We start from the raw sequence: 13,592 nt of genomic DNA, 5'->3' as shown, positions 1-13,592 counted from the left end.
AACAGCAGAAAAGACAGGGTCATGAGCAAGGGGCGTGCCTTGCAGAAATGCCCAAGGTTCGAAAGTGGGACAAGGTGCTTGTTGGCATGCAGTGTTTGCCAAACAATGTGCACCCTAGATGTCCACATTTCCTGCCATGGGAAACAGGGCAAGGGCATCTGAGGACCTCAGGGAAGTCACCCAAGAGCCCTCCCAAGGAGTCAACGGACCTCTTGTAACCCTGTCTCCCTGGTTGGGCCTCAGCGTAATCCTATTGAGCATGAATTTTATGTCATCACCTCTCTTCATGACTTTGGGTTGTCATCATTGACCCAGGCCTAGACAGAACACCTAACCTAATCCAACCACTTACCTTCCTTTCCAAAACTGCCTCAGAGTTAGGAGTGATCTCGTGGAACTGGAGAGGGATGCAGGGACGAAACGTCTGAGAGGCAAGCAAGGGCACCCTTTCTTGAAACTTGGAAGAATGACTTCCTAAAGAGGAAAGGGAAAGAAGTCAAGGCGCTTGTTGTCCCTTCTTGACATAAATGTCAGAAATATGAGACACTTTTCTGGAGCTCTACTGGTGCAATTTCATTGTGCAGGAACTGTCCTGTGCTTGCCTCTTCTATTACTACCAGGCCCAGCACACACAAGTCGTCCTGGCTAGCATAGGGAAACATCCATGGAAGCACAAAGGAGCCCTGGCAATCCAACTGATTTACTGCTTCCTCTCGAAGCAAAAGCCACATCACATGTGACCTGAGATTCGCAATTTTGTAGGGATCAACATTCAAGGTGAGCTGCCCAAATACTCTGGACAGGACAATAAAACACAACTAGAGATAGATATTTGGAGGATGATTAAAGTAAACGATGGCTTCTTCTTCAAAGTGCCAAGGTGGCATCAGACCTCTGTAAGCTCTATGTTGCATGACAGCACTAAGTGTGAACTGTGATTCCTGAAGCTCTCCCGAGAATCCTGGGCCCAGGCCACAGAACCAATGTGGATACATGGATCCGTTTGTGTGAAGCTGCTACGGGTTGCCCAGCCTGGAAAAGGAGAGGGTAACCACTGTCTTTGTATCCAAGTCAGGCCTTGGTGTTTTGAATCAGAGTGGAATTAGGTCCTTTAAACACCTGGCATTTCCCTGTATCAACCTAATGTGTAGGCCTTTGTTTCCTCAGTGATTCTGCAGTGAGGCTCTTGGCGCCCTAAATGATACCATGAAGAAATTTGGCAGGTGGTGGGAACCAACTTAAAAATGAACATCTCACCCTATGCACAAAGTAAATTCCCTCTGGGTTGAGATCTTTGAGATAATTGCTGGATGGATTGCCCTTTGCCAACACATCATTTGTAGGCCAGCACTGTTGGACACCATAGAATCCTTCTTTCTCCCTAAGAAAGGCTCTGTCCCTTGGGTCTCCTGTGGCATGGGAAAGGGAGAGTCCCAAATGGCCCTGGAGACTTGTGTTGTCCTCCTGTACCTATTGACAATAGCCTTGTAAGCATCAAAGTATGAGCTCCCAACATTCTAAAAATGTCATCCTCTTCTCTCCATGAGAAGTAGGTCAAAATCATGAGAAAACAATTTTCGGGGATCGAAAAAAATTCCTTAGAACTTTAAAAACCAGGGGGTCTACATGGGAGAACATAGCCCAAATCGAGCTTCGTTTGGTTCCATTGCATACCATTTTGTCCTCCCTCAATTCAGAAAGGACAGACTGGCTCAGAATTGAAAGCCAAAACATGAACGGGCAGGTCACCTGGAGGTGGAGGCCTTACCATGTTCATACCACTTACCTGATTATCTGTGGTTCTCTGCCCTCCAAGGTGGCATGTGAGATGACTGCAAAACAGCAGAAAAGACAGGGTCATGAGCAAGGGGCGTGCCTTGCAGAAATGCCCAAGGTTCGAAAGTGGGACAAGGTGCTTGTTGGCATGCAGTGTTTGCCAAACAATGTGCACCCTAGATGTCCACATTTCCTGCCATGGGAAACAGGGCAAGGGCATCTGAGGACCTCAGGGAAGTCACCCAAGAGCCCTCCCAAGGAGTCAACGGACCTCTTGTAACCCTGTCGCCCTGGTTGGGCCTCAGCGTAATCCTATTGAGCATGAATTTTATGTCATCACCTCTCTTCATGACTTTGGGTTGTCATCATTGACCCAGGCCTAGACAGAACACCTAACCTAATCCAACCACTTACCTTCCTTTCCAAAACTGCCTCAGAGTTAGGAGTGATCTCGTGGAACTGGAGAGGGATGCAGGGACGAAACGTCTGAGAGGCAAGCAAGGGCACCCTTTCTTGAAACTTGGAAGAATGACTTCCTAAAGAGGAAAGGGAAAGAAGTCAAGGCGCTTGTTGTCCCTTCTTGACATAAATGTCAGAAATATGAGACACTTTTCTGGAGCTCTACTGGTGCAATTTCATTGTGCAGGAACTGTCCTGTGCTTGCCTCTTCTATTACTACCAGGCCCAGCACACACAAGTCGTCCTGGCTAGCATAGGGAAACATCCATGGAAGCACAAAGGAGCCCTGGCAATCCAACTGATTTACTGCTTCCTCTCGAAGCAAAAGCCACATCACATGTGACCTGAGATTCGCAATTTTGTAGGGATCAACATTCAAGGTGAGCTGCCCAAATACTCTGGACAGGACAATAAAACACAACTAGAGATAGATATTTGGAGGATGATTAAAGTAAACGATGGGTTCTTCTTCAAAGTGCCAAGGTGGCATCAGACCTCTGTAAGCTCTATGTTGCATGACAGCACTAAGTGTGAACTGTGATTCCTGAAGCTCTCCCGAGAATCCTGGGCCCAGGCCACAGAACCAATGTGGATACATGGATCCGTTTGTGTGAAGCTGCTACGGGTTGCCCAGCCTGGAAAAGGAGAGGGTAACCACTGTCTTTGTATCCAAGTCAGGCCTTGGTGTTTTGAATCAGAGTGGAATTAGGTCCTTTAAACACCTGGCATTTCCCTGTATCAACCTAATGTGTAGGCCTTTGTTTCCTCAGTGATTCTGCAGTGAGGCTCTTGGCGCCCTAAATGATACCATGAAGAAATTTGGCAGGTGGTGGGAACCAACTTAAAAATGAACATCTCACCCTATGCACAAAGTAAATTCCCTCTGGGTTGAGATCTTTGAGATAATTGCTGGATGGATTGCCCTTTGCCAACACATCATTTGTAGGCCAGCACTGTTGGACACCATAGAATCCTTCTTTCTCCCTAAGAAAGGCTCTGTCCCTTGGGTCTCCTGTGGCATGGGAAAGGGAGAGTCCCAAATGGCCCTGGAGACTTGTGTTGTCCTCCTGTACCTATTGACAATAGCCTTGTAAGCATCAAAGTATGAGCTCCCAACATTCTAAAAATGTCATCCTCTTCTCTCCATGAGAAGTAGGTCAAAATCATGAGAAAACAATTTTCGGGGATCGAAAAAAATTCCTTAGAACTTTAAAAACCAGGGGGTCTACATGGGAGAACATAGCCCAAATCGAGCTTCGTTTGGTTCCATTGCATACCATTTTGTCCTCCCTCAATTCAGAAAGGATAGACTGGCTCAGAATTGAAAGCCAAAACATGAACGGGCAGGTCACCTGGAGGTGGAGGCCTTACCATGTTCATACCACTTACCTGATTATCTGTGGTTCTCTGCCCTCCAAGGTGGCATGTGAGATGACTGCAAAACAGCAGAAAAGACAGGGTCATGAGCAAGGGGCGTGCCTTGCAGAAATGCCCAAGGTTCGAAAGTGGGACAAGGTGCTTGTTGGCATGCAGTGTTTGCCAAACAATGTGCACCCTAGATGTCCACATTTCCTGCCATGGGAAACAGGGCAAGGGCATCTGAGGACCTCAGGGAAGTCACCCAAGAGCCCTCCCAAGGAGTCAACGGACCTCTTGTAACCCTGTCGCCCTGGTTGGGCCTCAGCGTAATCCTATTGAGCATGAATTTTATGTCATCACCTCTCTTCATGACTTTGGGTTGTCATCATTGACCCAGGCCTAGACAGAACACCTAACCTAATCCAACCACTTACCTTCCTTTCCAAAACTGCCTCAGAGTTAGGAGTGATCTCGTGGAACTGGAGAGGGATGCAGGGACGAAACGTCTGAGAGGCAAGCAAGGGCACCCTTTCTTGAAACTTGGAAGAATGACTTCCTAAAGAGGAAAGGGAAAGAAGTCAAGGCGCTTGTTGTCCCTTCTTGACATAAATGTCAGAAATATGAGACACTTTTCTGGAGCTCTACTGGTGCAATTTCATTGTGCAGGAACTGTCCTGTGCTTGCCTCTTCTATTACTACCAGGCCCAGCACACACAAGTCGTCCTGGCTAGCATAGGGAAACATCCATGGAAGCACAAAGGAGCCCTGGCAATCCAACTGATTTACTGCTTCCTCTCGAAGCAAAAGCCACATCACATGTGACCTGAGATTCGCAATTTTGTAGGGATCAACATTCAAGGTGAGCTGCCCAAATACTCTGGACAGGACAATAAAACACAACTAGAGATAGATATTTGGAGGATGATTAAAGTAAACGATGGGTTCTTCTTCAAAGTGCCAAGGTGGCATCAGACCTCTGTAAGCTCTATGTTGCATGACAGCACTAAGTGTGAACTGTGATTCCTGAAGCTCTCCCGAGAATCCTGGGCCCAGGCCACAGAACCAATGTGGATACATGGATCCGTTTGTGTGAAGCTGCTACGGGTTGCCCAGCCTGGAAAAGGAGAGGGTAACCACTGTCTTTGTATCCAAGTCAGGCCTTGGTGTTTTGAATCAGAGTGGAATTAGGTCCTTTAAACACCTGGCATTTCCCTGTATCAACCTAATGTGTAGGCCTTTGTTTCCTCAGTGATTCTGCAGTGAGGCTCTTGGCGCCCTAAATGATACCATGAAGAAATTTGGCAGGTGGTGGGAACCAACTTAAAAATGAACATCTCACCCTATGCACAAAGTAAATTCCCTCTGGGTTGAGATCTTTGAGATAATTGCTGGATGGATTGCCCTTTGCCAACACATCATTTGTAGGCCAGCACTGTTGGACACCATAGAATCCTTCTTTCTCCCTAAGAAAGGCTCTGTCCCTTGGGTCTCCTGTGGCATGGGAAAGGGAGAGTCCCAAATGGCCCTGGAGACTTGTGTTGTCCTCCTGTACCTATTGACAATAGCCTTGTAAGCATCAAAGTATGAGCTCCCAACATTCTAAAAATGTCATCCTCTTCTCTCCATGAGAAGTAGGTCAAAATCATGAGAAAACAATTTTCGGGGATCGAAAAAAATTCCTTAGAACTTTAAAAACCAGGGGGTCTACATGGGAGAACATAGCCCAAATCGAGCTTCGTTTGGTTCCATTGCATACCATTTTGTCCTCCCTCAATTCAGAAAGGACAGACTGGCTCAGAATTGAAAGCCAAAACATGAACGGGCAGGTCACCTGGAGGTGGAGGCCTTACCATGTTCATACCACTTACCTGATTATCTGTGGTTCTCTGCCCTCCAAGGTGGCATGTGAGATGACTGCAAAACAGCAGAAAAGACAGGGTCATGAGCAAGGGGCGTGCCTTGCAGAAATGCCCAAGGTTCGAAAGTGGGACAAGGTGCTTGTTGGCATGCAGTGTTTGCCAAACAATGTGCACCCTAGATGTCCACATTTCCTGCCATGGGAAACAGGGCAAGGGCATCTGAGGACCTCAGGGAAGTCACCCAAGAGCCCTGCCAAGGAGTCAACGGACCTCTTGTAACCCTGTCGCCCTGGTTGGGCCTCAGCGTAATCCTATTGAGCATGAATTTTATGTCATCACCTCTCTTCATGACGTTGGGTTGTCATCATTGACCCAGGCCTAGACAGAACACCTAACCTAATCCAACCACTTACCTTCCTTTCCAAAACTGCCTCAGAGTTAGGAGTGATCTCGTGGAACTGGAGAGGGATGCAGGGACGAAACGTCTGAGAGGCAAGCAAGGGCACCCTTTCTTGAAACTTGGAAGAATGACTTCCTAAAGAGGAAAGGGAAAGAAGTCAAGGCGCTTGTTGTCCCTTCTTGACATAAATGTCAGAAATATGAGACACTTTTCTGGAGCTCTACTGGTGCAATTTCATTGTGCAGGAACTGTCCTGTGCTTGCCTCTTCTATTACTACCAGGCCCAGCACACACAAGTCGTCCTGGCTAGCATAGGGAAACATCCATGGAAGCACAAAGGAGCCCTGGCAATCCAACTGATTTACTGCTTCCTCTCGAAGCAAAAGCCACATCACATGTGACCTTAGATTCGCAATTTTGTAGGGATCAACATTCAAGGTGAGCTGCCCAAATACTATGGACAGGACAATAAAACACAACTAGAGATAGATATTTGGAGGATGATTTAAGTAAACGATGGGTTCTTCTTCAAAGTGCCAAGGTGGCATCAGACCTCTGTAAGCTCTATGTTGCATGACAGCACTAAGTGTGAACTGTGATTCCTGAAGCTCTCCCGAGAATCCTGGGCCCAGGCCACAGAACCAATGTGTATACATGGATGCGTTTGTGTGAAGCTGCTACGGGTTGCCCAGCCTGGAAAAGGAGAGGGTAACCACTGTCTTTGTATCCAAGTCAGGCCTTGGTGTTTTGAATCAGAGTGGAATTAGGTCCTTTAAACACCTGGCATTTCCCTGTATCAACCTAATGTGTAGGCCTTTGTTTCCTCAGTGATTCTGCAGTGAGGCTCTTGGCGCCCTAAATGATACCATGAAGAAATTTGGCAGGTGGTGGGAACCAACTTAAAAATGAACATCTCACCCTATGCACAAAGTAAATTCCCTCTGGGTTGAGATCTTTGAGATAATTGCTGGATGGATTGCCCTTTGCCAACACATCATTTGTAGGCCAGCACTGTGGGACACCATAGAATCCTTCTTTCTCCCTAAGAAAGGCTCTGTCCCTTGGGTCTCCTGTGGCATGGGAAAGGGAGAGTCCCAAATGGCCCTGGAGACTTGTGTTGTCCTCCTGTACCTATTGACAATAGCCTTGTAAGCATCAAAGTATGAGCTCCCAACATTCTAAAAATGTCATCCTCTTCTCTCCATGAGAAGTAGGTCAAAATCATGAGAAAACAATTTTCGGGGATCGAAAAAAATTCCTTAGAACTTTAAAAACCAGGGGGTCTACATGGGAGAACATAGCCCAAATCGAGCTTCGTTTGGTTCCATTGCATACCATTTTGTCCTCCCTCAATTCAGAAAGGACAGACTGGCTCAGAATTGAAAGCCAAAACATGAACGGGCAGGTCACCTGGAGGTGGAGGCCTTACCATGTTCATACCACTTACCTGATTATCTGTGGTTCTCTGCCCTCCAAGGTGGCATGTGAGATGACTGCAAAACAGCAGAAAAGACAGGGTCATGAGCAAGGGGCGTGCCTTGCAGAAATGCCCAAGGTTCGAAAGTGGGACAAGGTGCTTGTTGGCATGCAGTGTTTGCCAAACAATGTGCACCCTAGATGTCCACATTTCCTGCCATGGGAAACAGGGCAAGGGCATCTGAGGACCTCAGGGAAGTCACCCAAGAGCCCTGCCAAGGAGTCAACGGACCTCTTGTAACCCTGTCGCCCTGGTTGGGCCTCAGCGTAATCCTATTGAGCATGAATTTTATGTCATCACCTCTCTTCATGACGTTGGGTTGTCATCATTGACCCAGGCCTAGACAGAACACCTAACCTAATCCAACCACTTACCTTCCTTTCCAAAACTGCCTCAGAGTTAGGAGTGATCTCGTGGAACTGGAGAGGGATGCAGGGACGAAACGTCTGAGAGGCAAGCAAGGGCACCCTTTCTTGAAACTTGGAAGAATGACTTCCTAAAGAGGAAAGGGAAAGAAGTCAAGGCGCTTGTTGTCCCTTCTTGACATAAATGTCAGAAATATGAGACACTTTTCTGGAGCTCTACTGGTGCAATTTCATTGTGCAGGAACTGTCCTGTGCTTGCCTCTTCTATTACTACCAGGCCCAGCACACACAAGTCGTCCTGGCTAGCATAGGGAAACATCCATGGAAGCACAAAGGAGCCCTGGCAATCCAACTGATTTACTGCTTCCTCTCGAAGCAAAAGCCACATCACATGTGACCTTAGATTCGCAATTTTGTAGGGATCAACATTCAAGGTGAGCTGCCCAAATACTATGGACAGGACAATAAAACACAACTAGAGATAGATATTTGGAGGATGATTAAAGTAAACGATGGCTTCTTCTTCAAAGTGCCAAGGTGGCATCAGACCTCTGTAAGCTCTATGTTGCATGACAGCACTAAGTGTGAACTGTGATTCCTGAAGCTCTCCCGAGAATCCTGGGCCCAGGCCACAGAACCAATGTGGATACATGGATCCGTTTGTGTGAAGCTGCTACGGGTTGCCCAGCCTGGAAAAGGAGAGGGTAACCACTGTCTTTGTATCCAAGTCAGGCCTTGGTGTTTTGAATCAGAGTGGAATTAGGTCCTTTAAACACCTGGCATTTCCCTGTATCAACCTAATGTGTAGGCCTTTGTTTCCTCAGTGATTCTGCAGTGAGGCTCTTGGCGCCCTAAATGATACCATGAAGAAATTTGGCAGGTGGTGGGAACCAACTTAAAAATGAACATCTCACCCTATGCACAAAGTAAATTCCCTCTGGGTTGAGATCTTTGAGATAATTGCTGGATGGATTGCCCTTTGCCAACACATCATTTGTAGGCCAGCACTGTTGGACACCATAGAATCCTTCTTTCTCCCTAAGAAAGGCTCTGTCCCTTGGGTCTCCTGTGGCATGGGAAAGGGAGAGTCCCAAATGGCCCTGGAGACTTGTGTTGTCCTCCTGTACCTATTGACAATAGCCTTGTAAGCATCAAAGTATGAGCTCCCAACATTCTAAAAATGTCATCCTCTTCTCTCCATGAGAAGTAGGTCAAAATCATGAGAAAACAATTTTCGGGGATCGAAAAAAATTCCTTAGAACTTTAAAAACCAGGGGGTCTACATGGGAGAACATAGCCCAAATCGAGCTTCGTTTGGTTCCATTGCATACCATTTTGTCCTCCCTCAATTCAGAAAGGACAGACTGGCTCAGAATTGAAAGCCAAAACATGAACGGGCAGGTCACCTGGAGGTGGAGGCCTTACCATGTTCATACCACTTACCTGATTATCTGTGGTTCTCTGCCCTCCAAGGTGGCATGTGAGATGACTGCAAAACAGCAGAAAAGACAGGGTCATGAGCAAGGGGCGTGCCTTGCAGAAATGCCCAAGGTTCGAAAGTGGGACAAGGTGCTTGTTGGCATGCAGTGTTTGCCAAACAATGTGCACCCTAGATGTCCACATTTCCTGCCATGGGAAACAGGGCAAGGGCATCTGAGGACCTCAGGGAAGTCACCCAAGAGCCCTGCCAAGGAGTCAACGGACCTCTTGTAACCCTGTCGCCCTGGTTGGGCCTCAGCGTAATCCTATTGAGCATGAATTTTATGTCATCACCTCTCTTCATGACGTTGGGTTGTCATCATTGACCCAGGCCTAGACAGAACACCTAACCTAATCCAACCACTTACCTTCCTTTCCAAAACTGCCTCAGAGTTAGGAGTGATCTCGTGGAACTGGAGAGGGATGCAGGGACGAAACGTCTGAGAGGCAAGCAAGGGCACCCTTTCTTGAAACTTGGAAGAATGACTTCCTAAAGAGGAAAGGGAAAGAAGTCAAGGCGCTTGTTGTCCCTTCTTGACATAAATGTCAGAAATATGAGACACTTTTCTGGAGCTCTACTGGTGCAATTTCATTGTGCAGGAACTGTCCTGTGCTTGCCTCTTCTATTACTACCAGGCCCAGCACACACAAGTCGTCCTGGCTAGCATAGGGAAACATCCATGGAAGCACAAAGGAGCCCTGGCAATCCAACTGATTTACTGCTTCCTCTCGAAGCAAAAGCCACATCACATGTGACCTTAGATTCGCAATTTTGTAGGGATCAACATTCAAGGTGAGCTGCCCAAATACTATGGACAGGACAATAAAACACAACTAGAGATAGATATTTGGAGGATGATTAAAGTAAACGATGGGTTCTTCTTCAAAGTGCCAAGGTGGCATCAGACCTCTGTAAGCTCTATGTTGCATGACAGCACTAAGTGTGAACTGTGATTCCTGAAGCTCTCCCGAGAATCCTGGGCCCAGGCCACAGAACCAATGTGGATACATGGATCCGTTTGTGTGAAGCTGCTACGGGTTGCCCAGCCTGGAAAAGGAGAGGGTAACCACTGTCTTTGTATCCAAGTCAGGCCTTGGTGTTTTGAATCAGAGTGGAATTAGGTCCTTTAAACACCTGGCATTTCCCTGTATCAACCTAATGTGTAGGCCTTTGTTTCCTCAGTGATTCTGCAGTGAGGCTCTTGGCGCCCTAAATGATACCATGAAGAAATTTGGCAGGTGGTGGGAACCAACTTAAAAATGAACATCTCACCCTATGCACAAAGTAAATTCCCTCTGGGTTGAGATCTTTGAGATAATTGCTGGATGGATTGCCCTTTGCCAACACATCATTTGTAGGCCAGCACTGTTGGACACCATAGAATCCTTCTTTCTCCCTAAGAAAGGCTCTGTCCCTTGGGTCTCCTGTGGCATGGGAAAGGGAGAGTCCCAAATGGCCCTGGAGACTTGTGTTGTCCTCCTGTACCTATTGACAATAGCCTTGTAAGCATCAAAGTATGAGCTCCCAACATTCTAAAAATGTCATCCTCTTCTCTCCATGAGAAGTAGGTCAAAATCATGAGAAAACAATTTTCGGGGATCGAAAAAAATTCCTTAGAACTTTAAAAACCAGGGGGTCTACATGGGAGAACATAGCCCAAATCGAGCTTCGTTTGGTTCCATTGCATACCATTTTGTCCTCCCTCAATTCAGAAAGGACAGACTGGCTCAGAATTGAAAGCCAAAACATGAACGGGCAGGTCACCTGGAGGTGGAGGCCTTACCATGTTCATACCACTTACCTGATTATCTGTGGTTCTCTGCCCTCCAAGGTGGCATGTGAGATGACTGCAAAACAGCAGAAAAGACAGGGTCATGAGCAAGGGGCGTGCCTTGCAGAAATGCCCAAGGTTCGAAAGTGGGACAAGGTGCTTGTTGGCATGCAGTGTTTGCCAAACAATGTGCACCCTAGATGTCCACATTTCCTGCCATGGGAAACAGGGCAAGGGCATCTGAGGACCTCAGGGAAGTCACCCAAGAGCCCTCCCAAGGAGTCAACGGACCTCTTGTAACCCTGTCTCCCTGGTTGGGCCTCAGCGTAATCCTATTGAGCATGAATTTTATGTCATCACCTCTCTTCATGACGTTGGGTTGTCATCATTGACCCAGGCCTAGACAGAACACCTAACCTAATCCAACCACTTACCTTCCTTTCCAAAACTGCCTCAGAGTTAGGAGTGATCTCGTGGAACTGGAGAGGGATGCAGGGACGAAACGTCTGAGAGGCAAGCAAGGGCACCCTTTCTTGAAACTTGGAAGAATGACTTCCTAAAGAGGAAAGGGAAAGAAGTCAAGGCGCTTGTTGTCCCTTCTTGACATAAATGTCAGAAATATGAGACACTTTTCTGGAGCTCTACTGGTGCAATTTCATTGTGCAGGAACTGTCCTGTGCTTGCCTCTTCTATTACTACCAGGCCCAGCACACACAAGTCGTCCTGGCTAGCATAGGGAAACATCCATGGAAGCACAAAGGAGCCCTGGCAATCCAACTGATTTACTGCTTCCTCTCGAAGCAAAAGCCACATCACATGTGACCTTAGATTCGCAATTTTGTAGGGATCAACATTCAAGGTGAGCTGCCCAAATACTATGGACAGGACAATAAAACACAACTAGAGATAGATATTTGGAGGATGATTAAAGTAAACGATGGGTTCTTCTTCAAAGTGCCAAGGTGGCATCAGACCTCTGTAAGCTCTATGTTGCATGACAGCACTAAGTGTGAACTGTGATTCCTGAAGCTCTCCCGAGAATCCTGGGCCCAGGCCACAGAACCAATGTGGATACATGGATCCGTTTGTGTGAAGCTGCTACGGGTTGCCCAGCCTGGAAAAGGAGAGGGTAACCACTGTCTTTGTATCCAAGTCAGGCCTTGGTGTTTTGAATCAGAGTGGAATTAGGTCCTTTAAACACCTGGCATTTCCCTGTATCAACCTAATGTGTAGGCCTTTGTTTCCTCAGTGATTCTGCAGTGAGGCTCTTGGCGCCCTAAATGATACCATGAAGAAATTTGGCAGGTGGTGGGAACCAACTTAAAAATGAACATCTCACCCTATGCACAAAGTAAATTCCCTCTGGGTTGAGATCTTTGAGATAATTGCTGGATGGATTGCCCTTTGCCAACACATCATTTGTAGGCCAGCACTGTTGGACACCATAGAATCCTTCTTTCTCCCTAAGAAAGGCTCTGTCCCTTGGGTCTCCTGTGGCATGGGAAAGGGAGAGTCCCAAATGGCCCTGGAGACTTGTGTTGTCCTCCTGTACCTATTGACAATAGCCTTGTAAGCATCAAAGTATGAGCTCCCAACATTCTAAAAATGTCATCCTCTTCTCTCCATGAGAAGTAGGTCAAAATCATGAGAAAACAATTTTCGGGGATCGAAAAAAATTCCTTAGAACTTTAAAAACCAGGGGGTCTACATGGGAGAACATAGCCCAAATCGAGCTTCGTTTGGTTCCATTGCATACCATTTTGTCCTCCCTCAATTCAGAAAGGACAGACTGGCTCAGAATTGAAAGCCAAAACATGAACGGGCAGGTCACCTGGAGGTGGAGGCCTTACCATGTTCATACCACTTACCTGATTATCTGTGGTTCTCTGCCCTCCAAGGTGGCATGTGAGATGACTGCAAAACAGCAGAAAAGACAGGGTCATGAGCAAGGGGCGTGCCTTGCAGAAATGCCCAAGGTTCGAAAGTGGGACAAGGTGCTTGTTGGCATGCAGTGTTTGCCAAACAATGTGCACCCTAGATGTCCACATTTCCTGCCATGGGAAACAGGGCAAGGGCATCTGAGGACCTCAGGGAAGTCACCCAAGAGCCCTGCCAAGGAGTCAACGGACCTCTTGTAACCCTGTCGCCCTGGTTGGGCCTCAGCGTAATCCTATTGAGCATGAATTTTATGTCATCACCTCTCTTCATGACGTTGGGTTGTCATCATTGACCCAGGCCTAGACAGAACACCTAACCTAATCCAACCACTTACCTTCCTTTCCAAAACTGCCTCAGAGTTAGGAGTGATCTCGTGGAACTGGAGAGGGATGCAGGGACGAAACGTCTGAGAGGCAAGCAAGGGCACCCTTTCTTGAAACTTGGAAGAATGACTTCCTAAAGAGGAAAGGGAAAGAAGTCAAGGCGCTTGTTGTCCCTTCTTGACATAAATGTCAGAAATATGAGACACTTTTCTGGAGCTCTACTGGTGCAATTTCATTGTGCAGGAACTGTCCTGTGCTTGCCTCTTCTATTACTACCAGGCCCAGCACACACAAGTCGTCCTGGCTAGCATAGGGAAACATCCATGGAAGCACAAAGGAGCCCTGGCAATCCAACTGATTTACTGCTTCCTCTCGAAGCAAAAGC

At 47.1% G+C, this 13,592-nt stretch overlaps 8 non-coding genes across 8 annotated transcripts; all 8 read right to left on the bottom strand.

Moving 5' to 3' along the window:
* Positions 1-234: 234 nt before the first annotated feature.
* LOC147003191 (small nucleolar RNA SNORD115) lies at positions 235-313 on the bottom strand. The gene has a single exon (XR_015048133.1). It is a non-coding gene; the product is annotated as a small nucleolar RNA SNORD115 (small nucleolar RNA).
* A 1,759-nt stretch (positions 314-2,072) lies between these two features.
* LOC147003190 (small nucleolar RNA SNORD115) lies at positions 2,073-2,151 on the bottom strand. The gene has a single exon (XR_015048132.1). It is a non-coding gene; the product is annotated as a small nucleolar RNA SNORD115 (small nucleolar RNA).
* Positions 2,152-3,910: 1,759 nt separating this feature from the next.
* Positions 3,911-3,989, bottom strand: LOC147003189 (small nucleolar RNA SNORD115). The gene has a single exon (XR_015048131.1). It is a non-coding gene; the product is annotated as a small nucleolar RNA SNORD115 (small nucleolar RNA).
* Positions 3,990-5,748: 1,759 nt separating this feature from the next.
* On the bottom strand, positions 5,749-5,827 carry LOC147003188 (small nucleolar RNA SNORD115). Its single transcript, XR_015048178.1, has one exon. It is a non-coding gene; the product is annotated as a small nucleolar RNA SNORD115 (small nucleolar RNA).
* A 1,759-nt stretch (positions 5,828-7,586) lies between these two features.
* LOC147003187 (small nucleolar RNA SNORD115) lies at positions 7,587-7,665 on the bottom strand. The gene has a single exon (XR_015048177.1). It is a non-coding gene; the product is annotated as a small nucleolar RNA SNORD115 (small nucleolar RNA).
* Positions 7,666-9,424: 1,759 nt separating this feature from the next.
* Positions 9,425-9,503, bottom strand: LOC147003186 (small nucleolar RNA SNORD115). Its single transcript, XR_015048176.1, has one exon. It is a non-coding gene; the product is annotated as a small nucleolar RNA SNORD115 (small nucleolar RNA).
* Positions 9,504-11,262: 1,759 nt separating this feature from the next.
* On the bottom strand, positions 11,263-11,341 carry LOC147003185 (small nucleolar RNA SNORD115). The gene has a single exon (XR_015048175.1). It is a non-coding gene; the product is annotated as a small nucleolar RNA SNORD115 (small nucleolar RNA).
* Positions 11,342-13,100: 1,759 nt separating this feature from the next.
* On the bottom strand, positions 13,101-13,179 carry LOC147003184 (small nucleolar RNA SNORD115). The gene has a single exon (XR_015048174.1). It is a non-coding gene; the product is annotated as a small nucleolar RNA SNORD115 (small nucleolar RNA).
* Between the last annotated feature and the right edge of the window lie 413 nt (positions 13,180-13,592).

Source organism: Mus caroli, unplaced genomic scaffold (genome assembly GCF_978045245.1).
Source record: "Mus caroli unplaced genomic scaffold, Mus_caroli_1 scaffold_8, whole genome shotgun sequence".
In the NCBI taxonomy this organism is placed as follows: Eukaryota; Metazoa; Chordata; class Mammalia; order Rodentia; family Muridae; genus Mus; species Mus caroli.
This window is presented reverse-complemented; position numbering and strand designations above follow the sequence as displayed.